The sequence below is a fragment of the Squalius cephalus genome, assembly GCF_949319135.1.
Source record: "Squalius cephalus genome assembly, chromosome: 20".
NCBI lineage: Eukaryota > Metazoa > Chordata > Actinopteri > Cypriniformes > Leuciscidae > Squalius > Squalius cephalus.
The window spans coordinates 7,184,094-7,207,730 of NC_137141.1; the positions used below are offsets into that span (position 1 = coordinate 7,184,094).

The 23,637-nt window shown below is 37.3% G+C and overlaps 1 protein-coding gene across 3 annotated transcripts in view; it reads left to right on the forward strand.

Moving 5' to 3' along the window:
• LOC307147568 (connector enhancer of kinase suppressor of ras 3-like) overlaps positions 1-23,637 on the forward strand; it is a 92,776-nt gene that overhangs the window by 4,856 nt on the left and 64,283 nt on the right. The gene's annotated exons all lie outside the window — the stretch shown is intronic.

Consider the following 23,637-nt stretch of genomic DNA (forward strand, 5'->3'; position numbering starts at 1 on the left):
GATCCTGCTGGCTTTTGCATTCAGAACTGAGCAACCCAATGTAAATCTCCCAGATCACAGTAGCTTAGTAGAGCCAGAATAAGAGCAGTGATCTCTACAAACACATAGCTTAACTCAACGTGGGAAATGCAACCTCAGGTAGCACATCACACACAGTTCACTGCCCCTCCATGAGTGCTTAGCCAGGCAGAAAGTTGGACGGGACACTGTGGGCTCGTTGCTGCAAAAGGCCTAATCCTCAGGAACAAAGGGAATGCCTATTAAAAACACACACAAGTTCGTCAATGAAAGGCATAGAAATAAGCTCTAGGCAAAGTTAGATTTTGATGATCATCTTATGTTCTTGTTTAGAGAATATCTTTATTTTGTGGAAACCAGGTGTTCATGAACATGTCATTAATTATTCACCCTCATGTCATTCCAAATCCTATAAGACTTTTGTTCATCTTTGAAACACAAATTAAGATATTTTAAGGAAACCCGAGAGATTTCAGTCCTTCCATTCTACCAAAGCTTTGGGTTTCACTTTATTTTGATAGTCCCTTTAACACATTCTGTTGACTATAAGTAATGTTGCACCTACATGTCTTCTAACTCTCATTAGAGTATTAGTAGAGTATTAGTAGACTGGTAGGGGTTCGGGTTAGAATAAGTTGACATGTAGTTGCAAAGTTACTTATAGTCAGTAGAAAGTCTGTTGGAGGAGCATCACAATAAAGGGTTAGCAGATATTATGCCGACAGTTTACTAATACTGTAATGAGAGTTAGTAGGCATGTAGTTGCAAAGTTACTTATAGTCAACAGAATGTTCAAAAGGGACTATCAAAATAAAGTGTTACCAAACTTTGAATCCATATTAATCTATCAGTTTTATCCAAGACACTGTCATTTTATATGAAAACCTTTAAATTAGGATTTCATGTAAACATTGATAAAAGCACACTATTAATATGCTAAGAGAAGCTTGACTTGTGAGAACAAACCTAATTGGTTCTTGGACATTAAGCAAGCACATTTGAGCTTCCACAAGAACTAATGTGGCTTGTTCTTGCATTTCTATAGTTAGAATGGTTGCCTCTAAAGAGTTGCACAGTGCCAGTTCTCCTTGAAGAGGAGTTTGCATGTGCACAGCTATAGAACAATAGCAGTGAAAACAGCAGTTAAGAAAGCATCTGATCATAGTGATATGGATATGTTTGTACAAGCTCTGCAATTCGACACTCCAGTCAGTCACGTTAATTTATATAGCACTTTATACAATAGATTGCTTTAAACCATCATCTTTAGCATTAAAGTGTCAGTGTCTCATTCATTTCGAATTACTATAATTACTACTATTATTGCTACTGCTGCTATATACTAACGTCTGATCTCGACAGACTGAACAGAAGAAAAGAACCTGGAAAGATTTCCACATCAAAGAAGGCGGAGCCACAGAGCCACACCTACATATTACGTAATCACTACGGACCAATGGTAGTTCAAAGGTGATTACCAGCTTGAGTAAACTTTTCCGGAAAGTTTTCTTTGCTGTTTCAAACTCCCAGATCAAACTCAAAACGAACTTTGTTTCATCCTGATTTTTTTTTTTCGAAAGGACGTGTCACTAGTTCATTCCTCGATTTTTTACTTTTCCTCAGCAAGTCACACAATTTGTGGTATCATTCATGTCTGTAGCACAGATGGCATGAGCAATAGAAATAGAATGCAAAAGTGTATGTTCATAAATATTAAATTAGTAGATTATAACAATTATATTAGTATAATTATACTAATATAACAATTATACTAATCTGAGAACAGTTTTTTATTATTATTATTATTTTTTTTTTTAGTTCAGTTCGGATTTACAGTGCTTATGTTCCTCTGGTGTGTTTCCACAGCTCGCAATAACACAAAAGAATTGGGCCTCCTATTGCACAGTGTAAAGGTCACATTATAATACCCCTCATCCAGCACCTACAATTGGGTAAACAGAGGAAGGGTGTTACTGCATGCACAGACAAAGAGCCTGAACTATATCAGGGCATCATGGGAAATCCTGCTCTCGCCTTCTCTAAAAAACATACCTTTATTTATAGGGTCTTTGTTCATTGCACACTTTCATATAATCATTCTAACGCCAGGATCATGACATGGTTAAAATTGATTTGCTTTTTATTTAAACAGCTTTTATTAAGGAACAATCAACATGCATATTGCAGAAAGACCAGTCCAACATGTCATTTTCACAATAAATGCATGTAGATGCTTGACATCAGTCTCCTGTGCGTCAGTCAGAGGGATTTGTGTTTGTGTGAGATCTGAGAGTAAACAGCATCACAGGGTTTAGTCATTGACTGAGAACAGGTTGGTGCATGTGACTCATCTACATCAGTAACTTTCACATGCTTTGAAAGACATCAGCCATAATATCATTTGTCCCTTCTCTCAGTATTCATTCAGGATCTATTCAGACTTCCATACCGTATTGATTTACTGTATTTTCATACTTAAGTACAAGGAGTTAACTTCACAACTTCAGTGAAATTGAATATGTCCCCAGAGTGCTTTATTTATGCACTACAATTGATTAGTAAATGAAGACATCTTTCCTTTGTTACATTGTTGTGTCTAAAGACATTTTTGTGTCATTTTTTTCATGGGAGAGAGCTAAAATAACAGACATATGTTAAACTTACAGCACTTAAAGCACTTAAAGAGGACCATATGCTTTTTTACATTTTCAACATTCTTCTGTGTGTAATGTTTGCGTCTGAGCATGAAAAAGGCCTGCAAAGTTACAAAGCCCAAAGTCCCTCCAAATGGAGTTTTTCTCTATATCAGTGCACACACTGTTTCTGAACTCCCTGAAACGCCTTCTTTGCAGTCTTGAGTTTTTAGTTTTTTTTTTGTTTTGTTTTTTGGTTTTCCTCTGTATTTGGGGAAACGAACACGTCACAATATTCCTCATTTAAATAATTCCCGCCCAAGGCATATGCAAAGTAGAGGGGGTGAGGCCTGGTTGTGTTGCATTAGTAGTGTGTTGAAACTCGCAGTTCTGGTAAGGGGTGGGAGATTTCCCCAACACGCTTGAAGTGGTTGACCAATCACAACACACTGTGCTTTTCAGAAGGAAGGGCATCATAGAGTCTGGAATTAAACAGGGTGCGTTTCCCAAACAATGACATAACTCGCTGCTTTACTACCATAGTACGATGCATCGTTGAAGAAATCAACTAGCTAGTCACGACTGTTTCCCAAAACTGTATTGTCGCAAATTGGTCATCAACCACTTTGGTTAATGAATTCACACATATGGTGGAATAATAACTACTTTTAATGAATCTGTCTGAGATCGAATTAACGCTTGATATTTTGCTATAAATTATGGACATGGCATCTGAGGTCTAATTCTCATTTTTCTCAGTTATTTTGCTTTATTTCCAGATTCAGTCTCAAGCTCTTTCTTACGTAGTAGAGCATGCTCGCATATGCACACTCTTCAAAAACGACGCTTTAAATCTCTTGAGAAGCTAAAAGACGTAAATTACATTTGTGTGTATTCTAAATAAAATATATAGATTGTACTGAATGTCATCTTGCTTATTTGGCTCAAGATAAGGATAGATTGTACTGAATGTCATCTTGCTTATTTGGCTCAAGATAAGGATTCATTGAGTCCACATGTCATGCAAACAAGAAACTCTGCTTCTAACCACAGCTCGAGAGCTGTCGTTCCAACCACACAACTTTGCGATGCTGTTTGCGGATGTTCGTTGAAACTCTGGTTTCGGAAAACACTGAGTCGTCGAACTATGATGATAAAGACGGAACTTGCGAACAGTTGGCTAACGATGCTTTTGGGAAAACGCACACCAGAGCGTTACTGACAGACTGGGAAGACAGGTGCTACAACACTGTAAAATATGGGAAAAATAATGTTGTTGTTTTTTTACATTCAAGCATGAAAATAGTGGTGTCAAATCGATTAATCGCATCTAACATAAAAGTTTGTTTACATAATATATATGTGTGTGTATATATACCGTATATAGTATACTGTATGTCTGTGTTTGTTATACAAAAATAATAATAATAAATGTAAGAATATATATACACGCATATATTATGTAAACACAAACTTTTATGTTAGATGTGATTAATCATTTTGACAGCACTGCATTACAAATAATTCTAGTAGAGCCCAAAAACAAAATCAAGACTTTGTGAAAGTCCAGAGCATTGCCTCTTTAATTAGCACACACACATATATATATAAATAAAATTACTAAAAAAAAGATTTTATTTTGGTCATATTGCCCACCCCTAGTGACCTTTTTATAAATCAGTGTGATGTGTCTAAGAAGAAAGAAAATGCTGCTGGCAAAACTGTAGAGCTGTAGCGTGAGAAAACTGTGATGATCCATCTACATTCAAACCATTTTAATAAAAACAAATTTAAAAAATTGTTACAAAAATATTTGTAAGGGGAATATGAAATATGAAATATGCTGAAAATGGAAACCGGCAATCTGGGAAGGTTAATAATGAAATTTTGAAGTCTGTATTTTGTTAAAGCACTTGATGAATTCTCCTTTATTTTGTTAGCTACACATTTCCTGTGGATCGAGTTTGCAGAAGGTCAACAAATGGACATTCAGTTATGACGTGTCCCATCCTGGTATCTTGGGCAGATAGTACCAAGCATAGGTGACAGGCTTTACTTTTTAGCTGGTTATGACATGAGCTGAGAGATTGAATATAACTTTCCATTGACAGGGATGATAACCAATCTCATGCAAACATGTTTTTAATGTGGTATACTTCGTGTCCTAAATTATTATTTTTTTTTTTTTATTTTTTTTTTTTTTTTTTTTTTTGCAGTACTCAACAATACAAAACACTTTTTTAAAACACATATTACACTGAATATCATTTAATATGTTATTATTAAAAGTACTTAAATACTGTGGAGTGGAGTCACTACAGCTATAGGCTACAGCTGTTGTTTTGGGCTTGTAGTAGTAACACAAATTTTTGATGTACAATAACTGTTATGACACGCTAATTAATTTTGTTTTGCTAAATACAACTAAACAGAAGTGCAGAGCATCCTACAGGAAGTCTCTCGCCATAATGTCGTCGCCCATGGATTAGCACAAAGAAATTTAAGTATTCCTTTAAGATTCATTACTGCGTCTTGGCCCCTTTCAGCAGGAAGATCTACAACACATTCCTCTCTCCTCTGAGGAAAGGTTTAGGTTGTCTTCTGTCTCTGATTACAGCCTATATTGGATCTGTTTGCAACAAGCAAGTTGAAATATGATGCAGGAATCTCATAATTACAATCTTTTCCATTGGTCCAGTGCATGTTTTATGCTAAAATAAGGGTGTGATAAAGTAGTTGTTAAGATATGGGAAGGTTTGTCCCAGTAATTATGGTTTGGCAGAAGATGATGTGGCAGAGTTTGGTAAGGGTAGATCCAGTCACAGATGCCTTTTTGTTTTCAAAGCTGCTTCTGATTACAGGTCTCTCAGACTGACTTTCATCCCCTAGTGTCTGCACTGTTCAGCCACAACAATTACTGTATAAGGAGTTAATGAGGAGATTTTGGCAAGTGTGAGGTCCCTGAGCGGCTCTTACAGGCCTGTCTATGAATGGCTGGCAGGCAGAAACCTAGTTTCTGTGTGCAGACAAGTGGAATGTGTGAAACCACCTGCATTGTATTATTATGTTAATTCATAGAATAATTTTTAAAGAAGTGATGAATTGAAATCAGGAAATACTGTTCTCAAAATGGAAGTGGTTAGCATAGAAATACAGCCAAATGCAAAGCCTTTCAAAGTATACTCCATTTGAACGCATGCACAATGGACGTTGTGTCCGTGACGTCACCCGTAGGTTTCTGAAGAGCATTTTTGATGCCCAAAGCGGGCGGAGTCGGCCGTCGCCATCTTGGCAGTGCGTCACAGAGCGCCACTCCCGGATAACTGAAAATGGGCAAAGAGGCTGGATTAGCTGAGGTGACGTGACGCTAACAGACAGCAGACAAGCGACTAGTAGTGACAGCAGCGGCAATCCACCTGTCACTCAAGTGGCCACGCCCTTAATTATGCAGAACTTTAAGGCTTTATATAATTTAGATGGATGAGTTATAAAAAAAATTCACCCCCCTCACAGGCAAAATTAGCCATATAGATCAAAACAACTTTTTGTACCAGGCTGTAAATATTTTATTTCTGCTGTAAAGTTGGGCATTTTAACATGGGGAGTTTATGGGATTGACTCTCATTTGGAGCCTGTCTCTAGCGGCCAGTCGATGAATTGCAGTTTAAGTCACTTCCGTGTTGGATTCAAGAGAGAGACCGGAAGCTTGCCGCTTGTTAGTGATCGACATTATTCTTGCGCGAAGAAGAAAGCGACACCGTAAACAACAATGGAGGACATGCAGCAGATCTTGTTCTTGCTTCTTGGCATGTGGCTGTTTGTCACAAGAAGACGACAAGCTTTGTTTGAGCAAAGGCTGTATAGGCTGCAAGGAAAAAATGTGCAAGTGACGATTCTCTGTCAACCAATCAGCGTTCTGCTGTGAGTCTAGCTCCAGCCTTTAGGTACCGGACTACTGTGCAAGGTACCCCAACGGAAGGGTCCCCAAAAAAAGTGGTATGGTGTGGTTAGGGATTTTGGTAACATTCACAACTTCTGACAATCGAAACGGAAATAATTGCGTACCATACCGTACAGTACTTTACTGTAACACTCGGTGGAAACAAGCCATTAAAGTTACGAGAATTTCTTTACCCATAACACAAATTTTTGGCACCTGGGGATCTCTAGTTGTTGCTTCCAGAGTTGATTGTTGTTGTTCCATTTCATCAGTTTTTTTAGACTTTGAAACAACAGGATGGACAGGCTTGCACCCTTGTGGACCTTGTGGGATCAGTTCAGAAAAATTCAAGGCACGTGGACGAATTGAGTGTATTGGATGTGCATACTATGCTGATGAGAAAATGTATAACATGCACTGTACAAAGAGTGTTGCTAATGAATCACTTTCCAGTGAGGATCTATTTCCAAGCCAGGCTCATTGAAAAAAAAATTCTGTGGCAACAATTATACAAAATAATATTCGCCGCTTGCACATTCTGCAACACATTCATAGTGAAATGAATCTGATGAACATGAATCTGGCATTGTTTTTTACATTGCTTGTTGTCAGGATCATACCAGTTCGGAAATAAAATGTCCGGTGTGTGGCGCTGAAAGGTTCATGCTCTATTGCATTTGAAAATAATGTACCACCTACACTAAACCCTCCCCTAAACCTAGTGTAAACAAAAGCAAACATGAGATAAAAAGCATTTGCTGAAGCAACCATGCCATTTTAGGTCGCTTCTGTAAGTCTTTGATCTCTTTTATTGTGACTCATGTTTCACGAAACTCGTATCCAAGCGCTCTGCATCACAAGTGCAATGCTGCATCAGGTGAGTTACGGAGCAAGTTCACTACATAAATATGGTGCTGATTATGTGATGCAAATGTCAAAATGTATTAGTTTTCAAGTCATGCACTATAGAATGGTCGAAGTGTTTTGAGGTCATAACATAATATTAAGCAAGGAACTGCATGAAAATATGTATTTATTAACACATATGTGGATTCTTTAACTCACTGACCCACAACTAGCCCTCCTCCTTGTCAGTTAATCCTGAGAGAGGTGATGTTTGTAACCTCAGAAAACCTGTCCGTTTGTCCTTAAGGTCTTTTTTGTCCGCCCTGTCTTTTCATCTAAAATGACAAACATTAGCGCAAAAGCCCCAGAGCATCTTCTTTATGCCTGTCATTCTAAAAGCTTTCTGTCTCTTTATCTCTCATTTCAAGAATGAGGGGTTTAAAAAACCTATCCAATTGCCTTTCTTTTCTGTTGGGATTTGGATTTTTGGGAATTTGCAAATCAGATTAACAGTATTGATTGTTATATGAGCTGCTGTATTCCAATCAATACAAGTGACTATTTGTTAGATCAATTCTCCATGCCAGGAATATTGGATCCAGTCTCTTTACCAAATCCCGTCAGAAGATATCCATTTTTCTAATATTAGCAAATAGTAAATAGGACACCAAATCTTTTTTCAGTGTAAAAGTCTTCCATCATCCTGAGAGGTTGATGAGGTAATGATGATTATAAAAAATTAGCAGGGTTTATTGAATAATCCTGTACTGAGAATTTCTAGGTCCTTCCATTTTTCAGGAGGAAACTAGTCTTGACAAGTAAAACCACACAGCACTTGCCTGTTTTATTTGATTTATTATTTTTTTTACACTAAGCATATCTCTGCTGTGCTCGGTTTACTCATTTGGTTGTTGCGTCTAATGAGAGGTTTTGCACACAAAGGATTTTTTTCTAATTATTGCCTTCACAATAACAAATGTCTATCGAGATAGCATCACAAAGGGTCAGCGCCCCAAAACAATGGCCATTCCTTCATTCCCCTCGGGTTTACTGGAAATCTCAATAGAACGAGAGAGAGAGTTCCAGTGGCAGTGGCTATTGTACATTCTGCGTATGAAAGCACAGAGTTTGTGTGGAGAGGGAGGTCACACTCCCACTGGGAGGCCCTTCATTCTGGATGGTGGAAGGGCTTTCTCTCTCATGTAATCAAACCCCTGAGAACCCCAGCCTGTGTGAGCGAGTTTTACACCATGAGACTCTCAGAGAAGGGTTGGCTCTGGGGGCACATCCCGTCAGAACAGATGTGCAGGTTTAAATTTCAGAGCACAAGGTGTTGGGTTTATCAGTGATCACATCAAAGTCTCTTAGCAAGAACGAGATTGGCAAAAACATGACTTTAGACCGATCCAACTGTGTAATTATCCTATTTTGACCAGAAACATGATACTTTAACAAGACTCAGACAAAAGAAACATTTGGGGGAAAAACATGGTGTAGTTGAGGTACGTGGTTTTTAGTAAAGGGCTAAGGCAAAAAAAACCACCCATGCCCTCATTTGTTCTGGAGTGTGATTCTCACCACGATTATGATTACAGAAATGTTTCTGTTTTTTTTTTTTTTTAAGTCATAACTTTTCTGGTTCTGGTGCACCGTGCGGGCCAAGCAATGGAAGCATATCCTTTAATAGTAGAGCTCTGTGATTTCTGTGACACAGAAAACATGGATGGAAACACAGAATCCAGTCATAAAAAAATGGAATTGACTGTGTTATGTGGAATGCTGAATGATTAATAAATCAAAAGTAGCGCTGTACAATTAATATCGGACTCGGATTTTGGCGTGTTCGCACCGCAGGAAGTAGGGTCTAAACCAGCAGTATAGGAACTACCCGTGACGTTAATATACGCTGATTGGCCGAACGCACGCGAAACACCAGCAACCACCATTTTTAAAAAAGCTGTGTAAATACAGATTTTAGCCTATATATTTACTCCACAAACTAACTCTACGAACATGGAAAACAGTGATAGATGGGCCTCTTAACCTTTACGCTGAGGAGAAAATCCAGCTTTGAGGGGACCAAGTCAAACATAATTATGTATTTCTGCTCTGCTAGCAACACTGGACATCAACCACACGGCATACGCTAATACCTTTTCATATGTCAACTTTCCATGTATAACAGTTCTATCTGATAACATGTTAGATAGATCGTAAACCAAGGGCGTAGATTTGGTTTGAACATTGGGGGGGGTTGAAGTTTGGGTATGCCTCCTGATATTGTGATCATGGTATAAATATTGGGGGGGTTGTAATGCATAGATTTAAATATTGGGGGGGTTACCCCCCCATCCCCCCCCCCCCACAAACTACACCCCTGTCGTAAACGAATGAAATCGGAGAATGCAAGCACGGTGTGCTCAGGCTCTGGTGTTCTCAGTGGCGTCAAAATAAAGGTCCGCCATACCGTCAGAATAAAAGTCACAACAACAAGCGTGTCTTACGTCATTTTCCTACTGAGTTCCAGAGTTCCTACTGGCGGTGCAGAAAAATTTTCCTATAGGAACCATTAGTTCTTGGGGAACCACCCTGGTGGCTAGTTCCTAGAACTACCCAATGTGAAAGCCTCTATGGCACATGTGTCAAACTCACGCAAAGTCATTACTGGCACGCCACATTATTTTATATGGCCCGCGAGAGTATGGGTGTCTTAAAATTAGGGATGCAACGAAATTTAGGCTGCCGAAAATTTTCGGGACGAAAATAACATTTTCGGTTTTTGCCCGAAAGATACTAAAAACCCGCCGCGCCCCTCCGTGTTCGGCGATGGTTTGACTGTGGCCAGAGAATGTCTAATATGAAGAGAATTGGCACTCTCTGGTTACTTCCGGTTTCTGGACTGGCTGCAGTAACACGTCTCTGTCCATGCGGGGGCGCTCGCAGGTGAGTGCAGAATGAATGGAGGTCTATGGAGCTATACCCATCAAAATCCACTTTTCTCAGGATATAATTATTTGTCTAGTAATTTGAATGTTGTATTCGAAAGGAGATGCAAAGAAATTACACATTGCTGGGTGTTAGATTTTATAGAGTCACTTATTTGCTTTAAAAAGTCTTTTAAAATGTCAATGACGTCATACACATCGTACGACCAGAGATACTGCTTTACGCCAATCCTTCAGTCACTTTGGTGCTTTCGCGCTCGGCACTTTCTTTTCTCTCGAGGCATCGACAACACAGCTGACACAGGTAAATACACGTGCTAGAAGAGTTTTTGTTTTGTTTGTTTCTGGTCCCGCTTCGGATGCCACGATGCCATCAAGCGGTATCTCTGGTCGTAATCAGTCCTTCACTGACCAATCAGCGTTCATTAGCAGAATGCTAGCGTGTTATGGGCAACAACAAATCAACCTGTAAGAAATCGAAAGGACGTAAGTACTCGTTCATTCAATTTTCGACCTATAACCCATGTTGAACTTGCAAAACCTACAATAAAATGTGAGATTTCTCAACGGCAATCAGGTGAAAGAGACAAATTTAGCCGTCTAGCCCCATAGACGCCCATTCAGTCTGCACTCGCCCGCGATCACCTCCAGTGGAATTCTAATGGAACTGCAACCAAGATCGTGCGCGTGTGTGTGTGTGTGTGTGTGTGTGTGTGTTTGTGTTGCGAGCTCTTCTCACGCTCACCAGAAAGGCAAAGTCCTCTAAAAAAACGTGCCGACATTAAATTTCTCTGGACTTGTTTCTTTTTGCAATAGCTCTACTGTGCTGTAACATGGTGTGTATAGCCGTGCTGGGCAACACTGCTAAAATTACACGAATCACGATCCTCTCGTTCACTGGTCCTCTCCCTGCTCTGCTCATGCTCTGATAAAAAATAGCTTTGTAGGACTATACTTTATTTTGACAATTGGTCAAAAAATAGACTGCATAGAACTGATTGAAGAATAATATATTGATATTTTATATTATTTTAATATAGGTACCAGTATTAGCCTTTTCACCATTTGTATCACTCCGCTTGTCTGTGTTTGCGCCACTTGCATCATTAAGCCAGTAGGTGGCGACAAGTGACTGTCTTTATGAGTGAACAATTGAACTTTAAACTGATTAGTGCCAAAAACATTGATTAACTCAGGAAAGAAACAAGTTGCTGAAACCAATCTTTAATGCTAATATATACATTTGCCTCTGGACGCAAACAGATTGCACTGGTTTTTGATTGAAATGTAACATCTATGCAAAATAATCCTTGAAAGATTTCTCATTTAAGGCCATTCCTGTTTGGAATATGTGATTGTGTATTGTCAACAATAAGCAGAAACATTCTGCATTTCCATTTTCTAGTGTGTATCATTCATTGCAACATTTATCCTCATTCTCATGTTTAAGAATCTGTTATCTTGACAAATAATTTATGCTACTGCCCACTGACATGCTTTTAAAGCTATTGTTATCCAAATGTTTTGGCCTTTAAACACCTTAAAATGCACATATGTAGGTCCGAGAAATCCAAATTTTATCGGGGGAGCATGTCCCTGAATACGCATGACTGTGTGGTAATGTGTGCTGGTGTGGCTACAGTGCCAAGGCTGAATTTTTGAGCCAGTTTGCCCCTGCATATATACAATATACATTATTCTCTGTATCAAATCATTATTACCCAGCTCCTGATGTTTAGGGCTCATCCCCTGATGTTTTTAAAACCTAGAAACACCCCTGCAAATGCATATACAATATTTGTAACTTAAATAAGTAACAATCAAATAAAGAGACAATATATTAACATTTTAAAAGTCTTACAGTTACAACCGGCCCTTTGAGGGCAGCCATAATGCTGAAGTGGCCCTCAGTGAAAATGAGTTTGACACCCCTGCCCTATGGTAACACAGCTTGTTTTATTTACTAGCTAGGACCTATACATACTCTTAACATGAGAATAAACTGCACAAGTCAATGAAAGCACGCAGCTCTGAATAACCATTAGTGCTACCACTGTGCATCAAGCGCACACAAGTCTGTTTGAAAGTTAATGTTTAAATTCTGGTAACACTTTAGTTTAGGGTCCAATTCTCACTATCAAGTTGCTTTTTAGCATTAATATGGATATTGGCTGTTTAATAGTACTTATAAAGCACATATTAATGCCTTATTCTGCATGACCATATTTAACATCCCTTAACCCTACCCAATGCCTACTTAACTACCTTACTAACTATTAATAAACTGTAATTAGGAGTTTATTAAGGCAAAAGTCGTAGTTAATAGTTAATTATGTGTGACCTACATTCTTCAAAGATATTCAATATATAAGATATTAGTATATATGCCTGGTGTCACAGACAAGACTTAAACCTAGTCCGAGACTAAAATGCATGTTTGAGCTGTCTTAACTTGAAGCAACTTGCACAGACATATCTTAAAATATGTCACTGCCATTGTTTTGTCTCAAGATGCTCGCCAGTAATGTTGTTGTTGTTTTTTTTCTTAGGCATGTTTCTAAAGGCTGTCAATGTCTAATTTAACTAAGGCCTAATCCTGACTTAATCTATAGGCCCTGTCTGTGAAACCAGGCTCTAGAGTCCTATCAAACATTCCACATACATTACAATGACGGTGATGTGCAAACTCTTTTCATGCGTCACTTTGTGAGTTTTCTGATCAGATAGCGCTCAGATCGTAAAAACATCAGGTGCTTTCACATTCCAGACAAAACTGGAAAAAATGTTGAAGGCACATAGGCTATGTAAATTTTACTCCTCTCAAAATGGTAAAAAAAAAAAACTGCAACACTCATCACCACAGATCAACACGTAATTTGCCACAAATAAAACTGAAGGTTTTGTCGCATCCTGAAGTTCAACACACAGTCGTCTTCATTCAGACTAGTGAGACATTTAATTTGCATATAGCGCAGGAGTTGAAGAACAGATATTCGTTTTGTGTTGACACATTTATGTGGCCAAGTGTAAATGGAACAGTTCTAACAGATAGCTATCAGATCAGTAAAAACATTGGAAATTTGTTATTCAAAGTCTAATATAAACCTGAAAACAAACCAACAAAAGGATTTTGACCAATTTAAAACAAATTGGCACAGTGGTTAACTCTGAAACTTAAATGTGTCACTTGCGACCCCTAGACTAGTGTCTGTGAGTATTAAATTGCAAAAATAATACTGCCATTTAAACACGTAGTCTGCATGTTTTGTGTGTCTGTGAATGAGCAGCATAAGTTTGTCTGCCTCACACGCAGTGAGCTTTTTTCAGCTTCTTCTGTCTAACTACATGAGGTCACAGACACATAAACATTCTCATTATACATCTTTATTAAATCATAAATCACAGAATCAACACTACTGTACATTGCATGTGCCCATCACCAGGTAGGAATTCATACATAGTTTAGATAGGTTAGGTGTTGATTTTTCTGTAAAATTACTTTATTAAATTTGCAAAAATGTTATTTTATAAAATATATAACTTTTTGATGTTAAGGTTCTATTAAAATCATTTGACAAAAAGTAATAAAGACAGAAATCAAACAGACACACAGAACATGCAGACTTCAAAATTAAATAGCAGTATTTTTGCACTTTAGTGTTCACAGACACTATTCCATATTGCTTATGCTACTTTTGATTTATTCATCCAAAATTAAAAAGTAAACTCCACTTTTATGATTCTACGATTCTGAATTAATAATGCACTTTTACATAGAGGCAAAATGAAGCAAAACTAACCCCTTAAAATATATTGATTATAGAACAAGAAGAACAACCTCCCAGCTCTAGGATTTGTCTTTGCTGCGCTCAGGTTTAACTGTTGAAATAACAGTGTTGAGTTACATGCATTTTAGGATGGATCATCAGTTATGTTAGTAACAGCTTTTATAATGACGTGACTTCATTCTTTGAGGAAATTTCACTCTCTCTTTGTTCACCTAACGCTCTATTTTGTATTTTATTTTCTATTAATGAAATTCTTTTGAGGTCTATGGGTGTATATAAATGTACAATGTACACTCTGGTATTATAGGTCTGCATTGTAGAGATCATACCATATTTTTACCACTCTTAAGTGAATGTAATCAGGTAGAAACTGAATGTGTAGAAATCTGTACATATCACATTCCTTACAGTGAAATGCAGCCTACTAGACCTGCTATTGTATGTAATGTAGTTAGACAAGTACAAGAACCATTCTTAATTTGTAATTTAGCTTCTTTGTTCTTTATTAATGTAGATGTGTTTGCTTAATTGACTGTGCCATTTTTTATTTCTTTCATTTGTTAATATTTACCTTTTTTATTTTAAAAGTGTTTGCTGTGAAATTTCATTGGTATTGGCATCATCAAGCCTGGAACGCTCAACGCTGACAGTTCATGTCTGTTGTCATTGTTAACTCTGATGACAAAGAAGTGTGCTTAATTGTATTGAATATCCACTTGTATTGTGCTTCCAGTCTTAAAAGTATATTTAAAGAAAACTGCCCTTACAGATAATATAATATTACTGAAATACTTGAGAGTACAATTTCATGACTGTTTCTTAACATCTTCCATTACGCAGCACTTTGTATGTTGTTAGGATGAAAAAAAGTTTTGAAAGTTACATTAACAGCGCTCGTCAATGTCAAAATGATTGAGATGGCCAATCAGATGTTGTCAAAGTAGGCAAGGTTTACTGTTCACAGAAGCAGAGCGTGAATTCCAGCGTGAAGCGTCAGTTTAATGTTGAAAGAGTGAGGTAAGAAATAGAGAAACATTTAAACCATGTCATCTTTTATATATATATGTATATATATATATATATATATATATATATATATATATATATATATATATATATATATTACAGCATTAACATTTGTTAATGCTACTTACAGTTTCATGTTTGTTCACAGTGCATTAACTTTTGATCTTACAAATGTATTAGCACATGTTAAGATTAACATTAACTAAGATTAATAAATACTGTAGAAGTATTGTTCATTGTTAGATCATGTTAACAAAATCACACGTTAACACTTGTAAAGTTACAGTTTAAAGTAATTTTTTTATGAAGTGCAACTTCATTATTACAAAAGTATATTTTAATTGATCATAAATGCTTCTCATTCAGCAGCATGTTTTAACCATATTTCAAAGTAATTATGAAACGACATGTAAATGTACTGAAGTCCTACTTAATTGTGTCAAAAAATGCTCTAAAGTCCAACTATATACAGTACCAGTCAAAAGTTTGGAAACGTTACTATTTTTAATGTTTTTGAAAGAAGTCTCTTATGCTCATCAAGCCTGCAGTTAAAAACAAACAAAAACAAAAAACAGTAATATTATGAAATATTATTACAATTTAAAATAATGGTTCTCTTTTTTAATATATTTTAAAATGTAATTTATTTTTGTGATGCAAGGCTGAATTTTCATCAGCAAGTACTCCAGTCTTTGGTGTCTTATGATCCTTCAGAAATCATTCTAATATGATGATTTGATACTCAGTTATTATCTATGATGGAAACAGTTGTGCTGTTTAATATATTTTTTTGGAATACTTTTTTCAGGATTCATTGATGAGTAAAACGTTAACAGCATTTATTCATAAAAACAGCATTTATTCAAAATAAAAACATTTCTAACAATATAAATCGTTACCATCACCTTTTATCAATTTAACGCATCCTTGTTGAATTAAAGTACTAATTTCTTAAAAAAAAAAAGTTATTGTTCCCAAACTTTTGAACGGTAGGGTATATTGTTACAAAAGATTTCTATTCTAAATAAATACAGTTCTTTTTAACTTTTTATTCATCAAATAATCCTGAAAAAAGTATCTCAGGTTATAAAAAAAATATTAAGCAGCACAACTGTTTCCAACATTGATCATAAATCAGCATATTAGAATGATTTCTGAAGGATCATAAGACACCAAAGACTGGAGTACTTGCTGATGAAAATTCAGCTTTGCATAACAAAAATAAATTACATTTTAAAGTATATTAAAAAAGAGAACCATTATTTTAAATTGTAATAATATTTCATAATATTCCTGTTTTTTTTGTGTTTTTGTTTTTTTTTTTACTGCAGGCTTGATGAGCATAAGAGACTTCTTTCAAAAACATTAAAAATAGTAATGTTTCCAAACTTTTGACTGGTACTATATATATATATATATATATATATATATATTATATGTGACCCTGGATCACAAAACCAGTCATAAGTCACACGGGTATATTTGTGGCAATAGCCAACAGTATACATTGTATGGTTTAAAATGATCGATTTTTCTTTTATGCCAAAAATAATTAGGATATAAAGTAAAGATCATGTTCCATGAAGATATTTTGTAGATTTCCTACTGTAAATAAATGGACAACTTTAAAGGTGATTTTCTCAATGTTTTGATTTTTTTGCACCCTCAGATTCCAGATTTTCAATAGTTGTTGGCCAAATATTGTCCTATCTTAACAAACCAAAGTGTCTGAAAACATTTACAAGTATATTCTTTTCAAAGTATATTATTTCCGCAATGAGTTCTCATTTTAGAAGTATAGGCCTACTTTTTTTTCTTTTTTTACAAGGGAACATTCACTGATATAGCAGAGCCTCAACTTTGTTTGAGATTTCCAGAGATAAATGAAGGTGGACTGTGTATTGAATATTAAGGTCAGTGATTTTGTCTGGGCTGTCAAGCCGTTGAGTCCGAGGGCATCGGGCCAGACCTTTGCAGCTGCTCTCTCTGTAGTGCCTTTGACTGGGTGAACAGTGAACACCCTTCCCCCTCTCGTCCCACAGGAACATCCTTCACCGTCCTTCACTGGTGCTGCAGCCCGGGTGACTGAGGGCTTTGTGTGTCCGTGGGGGGTGTTGGATGCTCTTGTCAACATGTCAAGAATCAGACATAAGCTCCTTTGCTAAGTCAGCAAATCCTACTTGTAACCGAATTTCATGTGATTTACATCAAAAGGAAACGGAAGCAGGAAATACACCAACATTTCCAAACAGATCTACGCGTAAAGAAACTGAACAAGGCATTACGAAGCCCTGAAGAATCCAGCTAAACCAGTCTGCTGACATTAGTTTCCTTTGAACTGTTAGTAGGCTTGCTGCAATTAGGTGACCATTTGCAAAAACAACAAACTGTCAATTGCTTAACCAGCTTGACACACATACACACATGTATAAACTCTAGCAGGTGGAAACAACGTGATGTTTATAGTCTGAAAGCTCTATACACACCTGTTGCAGTGTCAATGAAGGAAGCCTGTTTCTAGAGAAAACCTTATGTTTCTAGATACCTTATGTAGCTATCTATCTTACTTTAGAAGTCTCTTGTACTCACCAAGGTTGCATTTATATGATCAGCAATACAGTAAAAATTTCAAACAAACAAATGACTTCATAATTATATGAAAGGCGTCAGTGATAGTTTTCATTTCGCCTTAAGAAGCCGTTCTCGTACTGTGTGACGACAGCGCACCCTTCCCAGCCGCTCCAGCAACAGACGCAACCCGGAAAAACTATCTGTGTGGATTTTTGCCGATAACCCATTGTTCCAGCAATCGGTTATCAGTGCCTATTAATCGGCAAAACTGGTCAATTGGTTGACCTCTAATGATAAGTTTTTTTGGGGGGGTTTTATGTATAAAAAGCATTTAAACATTAAATATTTTTAACATTATGTTTCTACTGTCGCTTTTGATCGATTTAATGCCTCCTTTCTGAAGATTTTTAATATTTCTTTCAAAAGACTTTTTCTTGACCCCAAATTTGTTTTTTCAACTCTGAAAAGGTTTAACAGTGCGTTCAAGTTTTACAGGTTTTATCACTGTTCCCCCATTACTTTTTTTAGCAGTCCTTACAGCCCATAACAGTACTTAAAGGTAACAGTACTTAAAGGTACAAAAATCTTACAGTACTGTGTAAGATTTTTGAATCAAAATATTCAAAAACCACTAGAACAATGTTATATATTTTATTGACTTGTGTACTTACATTATCCCAAATGTTTCTAAGAAAGTTTAAATCCAGAGAAATAAGCAGTTTTAACCAGGACACGGACCGTGTCCGTGCGTCGCCTATCAATCCAGAGAAATAAGCAGTTTTAACCAGGACACGGACCGTGTCCGTGCGTCGCCTATCAATGACATCATCCCTGCGTTACCCTTGATTTCCGGTTATACTGTATTTTGTAGTGAAAGATTTTGTATTTGCAGTCATCATATTCATTTACATTGTGACTGTGTATCAAATGTAAGAAGTAAACGGTATCTGAAGTTCAAAAGACTGCATCTGTGGACACAATTTATTTGAATCAACTGGATCCGGTCTCAAATATCCTAATTTGGTGAGTGAAACTTATCAGCTCTCTAAAAGAACATCTTCTGAAAAGAATAATAGTAGACCAGTAAAGATTTGTAGTGTAGTCACACATACTGTGTATTGTTGAGAATTTTAGGCTTGGGCCTTTTTCATGAGTCTGTAGGAACTTTGTAAATGATTTAGTTAATTCTCCTGAAACAGTAGGAGCTATAGAAATAAGTTTTATAGCTTGGCCCTGTTCTCTTGAGTCTCTAAGAATCAATTAAGAAAGAGGTTTGGTCCGTTCTCATGGGATTGTAGGAGCTATTGAAATAAAGTATAAGTTTGGTCCTTTCTCTGGAGTCTGTAGGAATTGTTAAAGAAACAATTTAGTCCGTTCGTCCAGAGATTGCAGAAACTGTATAAGGTTTGGGACTGATGTTGCTGCAAGAATTGGATTGGGAATTCTTGACTGGGTGCTAATTCAGTAGCCAATATAAGATTAAAATGTTTGGGACTGATGTTGATGCAAGAATTGGTAATTCTTGACTGGGTGCTAATTCAGTAACCAATATTTTAGTTTTGAATTAAACATTCTAATTGTGTTAGAAATTAGACGTTTATTTGCCTTCTGATGAAAGATGCAGAAAGATCTAAAGTATATTGTCTAAGGGACAAATTTGAACCAAGGTAATTCAGCCTTCTGAGTTAGGACTCAGAAAGAACTGAACAAGTCTTATCAGTCGGGAGTATTTCAGAAATGAAACAAGGAAACTTAGTCTGAAAGTGAATGTTTTGTTTTGAATGTAGGATTGAAAACTAAGCTGAGTTAGTAAATTAATGATTTGTCTGTGTAACTGAAATGGTCAGTTCTCAGACTGCCGAGAATTTAAATCCGAATAAGCACCTTTAACGGCTCTAACACCTTTTGTTTTGTTTCCACACCTCTGAGGGCACTCCTCCTGTACTTGCCATGGCTGAGTCTGCACTAAAAAATGGTAATGGCCCTGAACTGAGGCCAACAACAGAAAGACATGGAACAGAACCTCCAAATGTTACCATTGATCAGATGATGGACAATCTGAATGCATATTTGGGCAAAAGGCTGGGATTAAGGAAGTGCCATGATGACACGTGCCAGAAGTACGGCATCAAGCACTCAGAGAGTGGACTATGGGCCTTGCCGGACATTAAAAGGGCTTATGGAAAGATGCAGCGCTTAAGGACAAACACCAACAGAAATGGCTTGTCTGTGATTTTGGTAAAACAAATTCTACAGCATCGACAGAAGTGTGAGATTGACAAATCACAGCGTGAGTACAATGCAGAGAAAGCAAAGGTTCGAGCACTGGCTGAACAATTGCAGAATGAGAAGAAGGACAAAGAAAGTCTCTTAAATGATAATGACAAGCTGTTAAAGTTGCTATCCACACAACTGGAATCAAAAGACGGTTCTGGACGAAAAAATCCCATAAAATCTAGCAGCAAGATAGAAAAAGAGTCACTCTATCAACAACGTCGTTATCTGCTAGAGGAAAGTGACAGCAGCTCGACCGGGAGCCCTGATGACAGTGATGTTGAATCTGAGACACATGCTCATATCACCAAGAAAAACAAAAAGGTTAGACTCGCTCCTGTAATTGTCAAGAAGAGAAGGACTGAAATTGAAGTTGACAATGAGGAGGAGTATGAGGAGGAAGGCGAAAGACGAACCCGCATCGTAAAAAAAACTATTAAGAAATATGTTCCACATAGAACATACCAACCAGCTTCTCCAGAGCAAGTTGACAAATGGTCAAAAGAATTGCCAGACGTGTACAAGCAAACAAGGAAAGCTTGGCAATTTCTTCAACGCTTACAGAAAATCTACAATTTACATCCAGTAGATGGTGTGATGATTGTTAATGTGAACTTAAGGGACAATGACCAAAAGAGGCTAACTGAAAGTGTTGAAAACAGGGTAGGCGAGTCTCAAGAAAACATTGAGGCTGGATGGGAAGCTCTACGAACATTCTGGTTTGAACTGAAACCAGCAGAGGTTAATTGGGCTAGAATTACCTCATGCATGCAGAAGACTGGAGAAAGTGTTGCAGAGTTCGAAGAACGCTTCACACAAATTTGGTTGGAACACGCTGGTTTAAATGACAGCGAGGATCTTGACAAGAACACTAGCATGCCTCTGAAAACTGCTTTTGTAAATGGACTGAAACCTGAAGTTTCAAAAGCCCTCAAAATCCAATATGATGACTGGGACAGTGTTGGAAAATCTTTTAATCAGATTGTTGAGTGGTCAGCAAAGATTGAAAGAACACATGAAGTCAAACTAAGAGCATTGCGATCAAAGACAGTGTCATACAACAACAGGACAGTGTAGAATGAGCATAAAGAAAATGAAGATAATAGACAGTCAAAAACTCAAAGAAGATGCAGGTTTTGCAACGAAGAAGGACACTGGGTTTGTGATTGCAAGCTGAGGTTAAAACATCAAAGCGATGACGAGGACAACCTGTTGAGGAGGTTTCAGCAGTTGACAGATTCTGCTAAATGCTGTTGAGCCGCAGGGAAACTGAAGAGCCTCTCTCTGCAGCACCAACTAGTGACATCTCATCAGACAACTGATGGAATCCATGTGTATGCAAAAATGACAAATGAAGATACCACCCCAAAGTTAAAAGCATACACAGAAGTCTCAACAACTGAAACCAAAGACGATGTCCTAGTAGAAGGTGCTGTTATACAAGCCGTAAAGGAGAGAGGTGCACATACAGCGGCATTAAGACAACTTCAGCAAGTTTTGCCATGTAAACTGATTCAAAATGAAGCATCCAGAAAACAAATGCATTCAGTAACGGAAGCTAAAACAAAACTGCATAATGACAAGCAATGCAGTAAGGATGACCACAAGGAAATTGGACTATGCCCTTTTGAACATGTCACAGGCCGGCCCATGTCCAATGAAAACCTAACATCTGACAGCCCTGGCCAAACTGATGAAAGACTCAGCCTGGTAGGACACAATGCCAAGAATCAATTTTCACCATTAGAATCCAGGAGGGAAAGCCTTCATGAGCTCATGGTAACTGATGAAGCAGTTAAGGTGCAGAGAAAAGATGAGTGGGCCATTGGGATTTGAAACATCTGCCTAGAAGATGAGGGATAGACGGCAGTAGTGTTTATCAGAGTCCAGATATGGCGGGACTAGGGTTTTTAGGCTCTAGCTTGTCGCCTGAGGACGAAGACATAAACCTACAGCCACTGATACACACAGTAGTGTCCTGCCAATATTAAATAGGGACAGCTTTTCAGGCAGTTATGAACTATGTGTTTAAAATATTTTTCTTGGCAAGATACGTTCCCCGTTTCTCTTTTGTGTGATTGCAGGTGTTCCAGCGTTCCAGAGGATGAGCAAAGACATCCAACGTTTAGACTGCACTGGCCGCCTAGATGAAAACTCATGAATATACACAGAACACAACACAATCTGCCATTTCCAAAAGATCACAACTCCAAAATAAAAGCTTCCAGAGGATTCAAGCATTCAAGAGGATGCAAAGTTTCACCATGAACTCTTATACTGTAATTTTAAGAAGGAACCTGTATACAGCATGTGTACATGATATCTATTTGTTTTATGTTCTTTATTCATGATTTATTGTAACTTTTATTGCAAGGAACCTGCATACAGCATGTGTACATGATATCTATTTGTTTTATGTTCTTTATTTTTTTTTTATGTGATCAAATATGATCAAAGGAGGGATTGAAAGATTTAGTATTTTCAGTCATCAGATTCATTTACATTGTGACTGTGTATCAGATGTAATCCACTCTGTCTGTGTCTGCAAAGGTGTGTGCCAAATGGCCCATACAGATGAATGGCCCATTCAGATGTATGGCCCATAGAAACTGATTGGTGTGAATGAATAAAAAGAATCAGCATTGCTCAGAGTAGATTAGCAAGTTAGATCGATCTCCTGTGGGAGGTCCTAACAGGTTTCTATTGTTTGTAGCCCATAGGCTATGTCTTCATGTACAAAGTTCTGTCTCACAAACAGAACTTCGGGTTAAGATTGTTGAAGGGCGACATGCTAACATCGCTGCTGAAGGACTGCTACACTACAAACCTTCAATAAATTCTTCTCCCCACAAGAACTCTGGTCAAGCTTACTTATTTTATGTATTGGAGAAATCTAATACATTGGCGAGCCACCCAAACCACTGCTCGGCCAAATACACCAAAATCTAACTGTAGAAACCATGGAAACACCAAAGACGCTTTAATATATTATGTGTTTTGTTAGACAGATGAGCAACTGTTTCGATACATTCATCGACAGAAAACTAATCATTGTTAAATAGCTCAACACAATTAGTCCTTTTGTTTAAATCTCGTTTTCTTGATTTACCGCGAGTATCATTTTTACCATGCCTAATATTGATCTAGCTCACTGCAGTGTGCAAAAAGTGTCTAATATAGTAGCCATCGAGAAGCATATAGTATCATTATAACAACTTTTAACACACTCAAATGTATCTAATATGATAAAACAGTGCTGCGTTACCCCACATACGCAACGTTTACACAACACCAATTTTAACAAAAAACCGAAAACTTTTTATGCATTTTGACTGTTCATTTACATGACAACAGTGTTTTTGGGGCCTGAAAACATAAGCTTTTGAAAACGGGTTTCAAAGTGCAAGTTTTTGAAAACGATACTGTTATTGTCTCCTTGTAAACAACAAAAACGCAAATTTGTGAAAGCGGTGACGTCATGCACATATGTATTATGTGTTCAGTCGGGTAATGTTTCTTAACAAAGTGACTTCGCCAACTACAGCAGAATACAGCGTTTTTTAAATTCGTGTGAACGGGGATCGCTTTGACAGCGT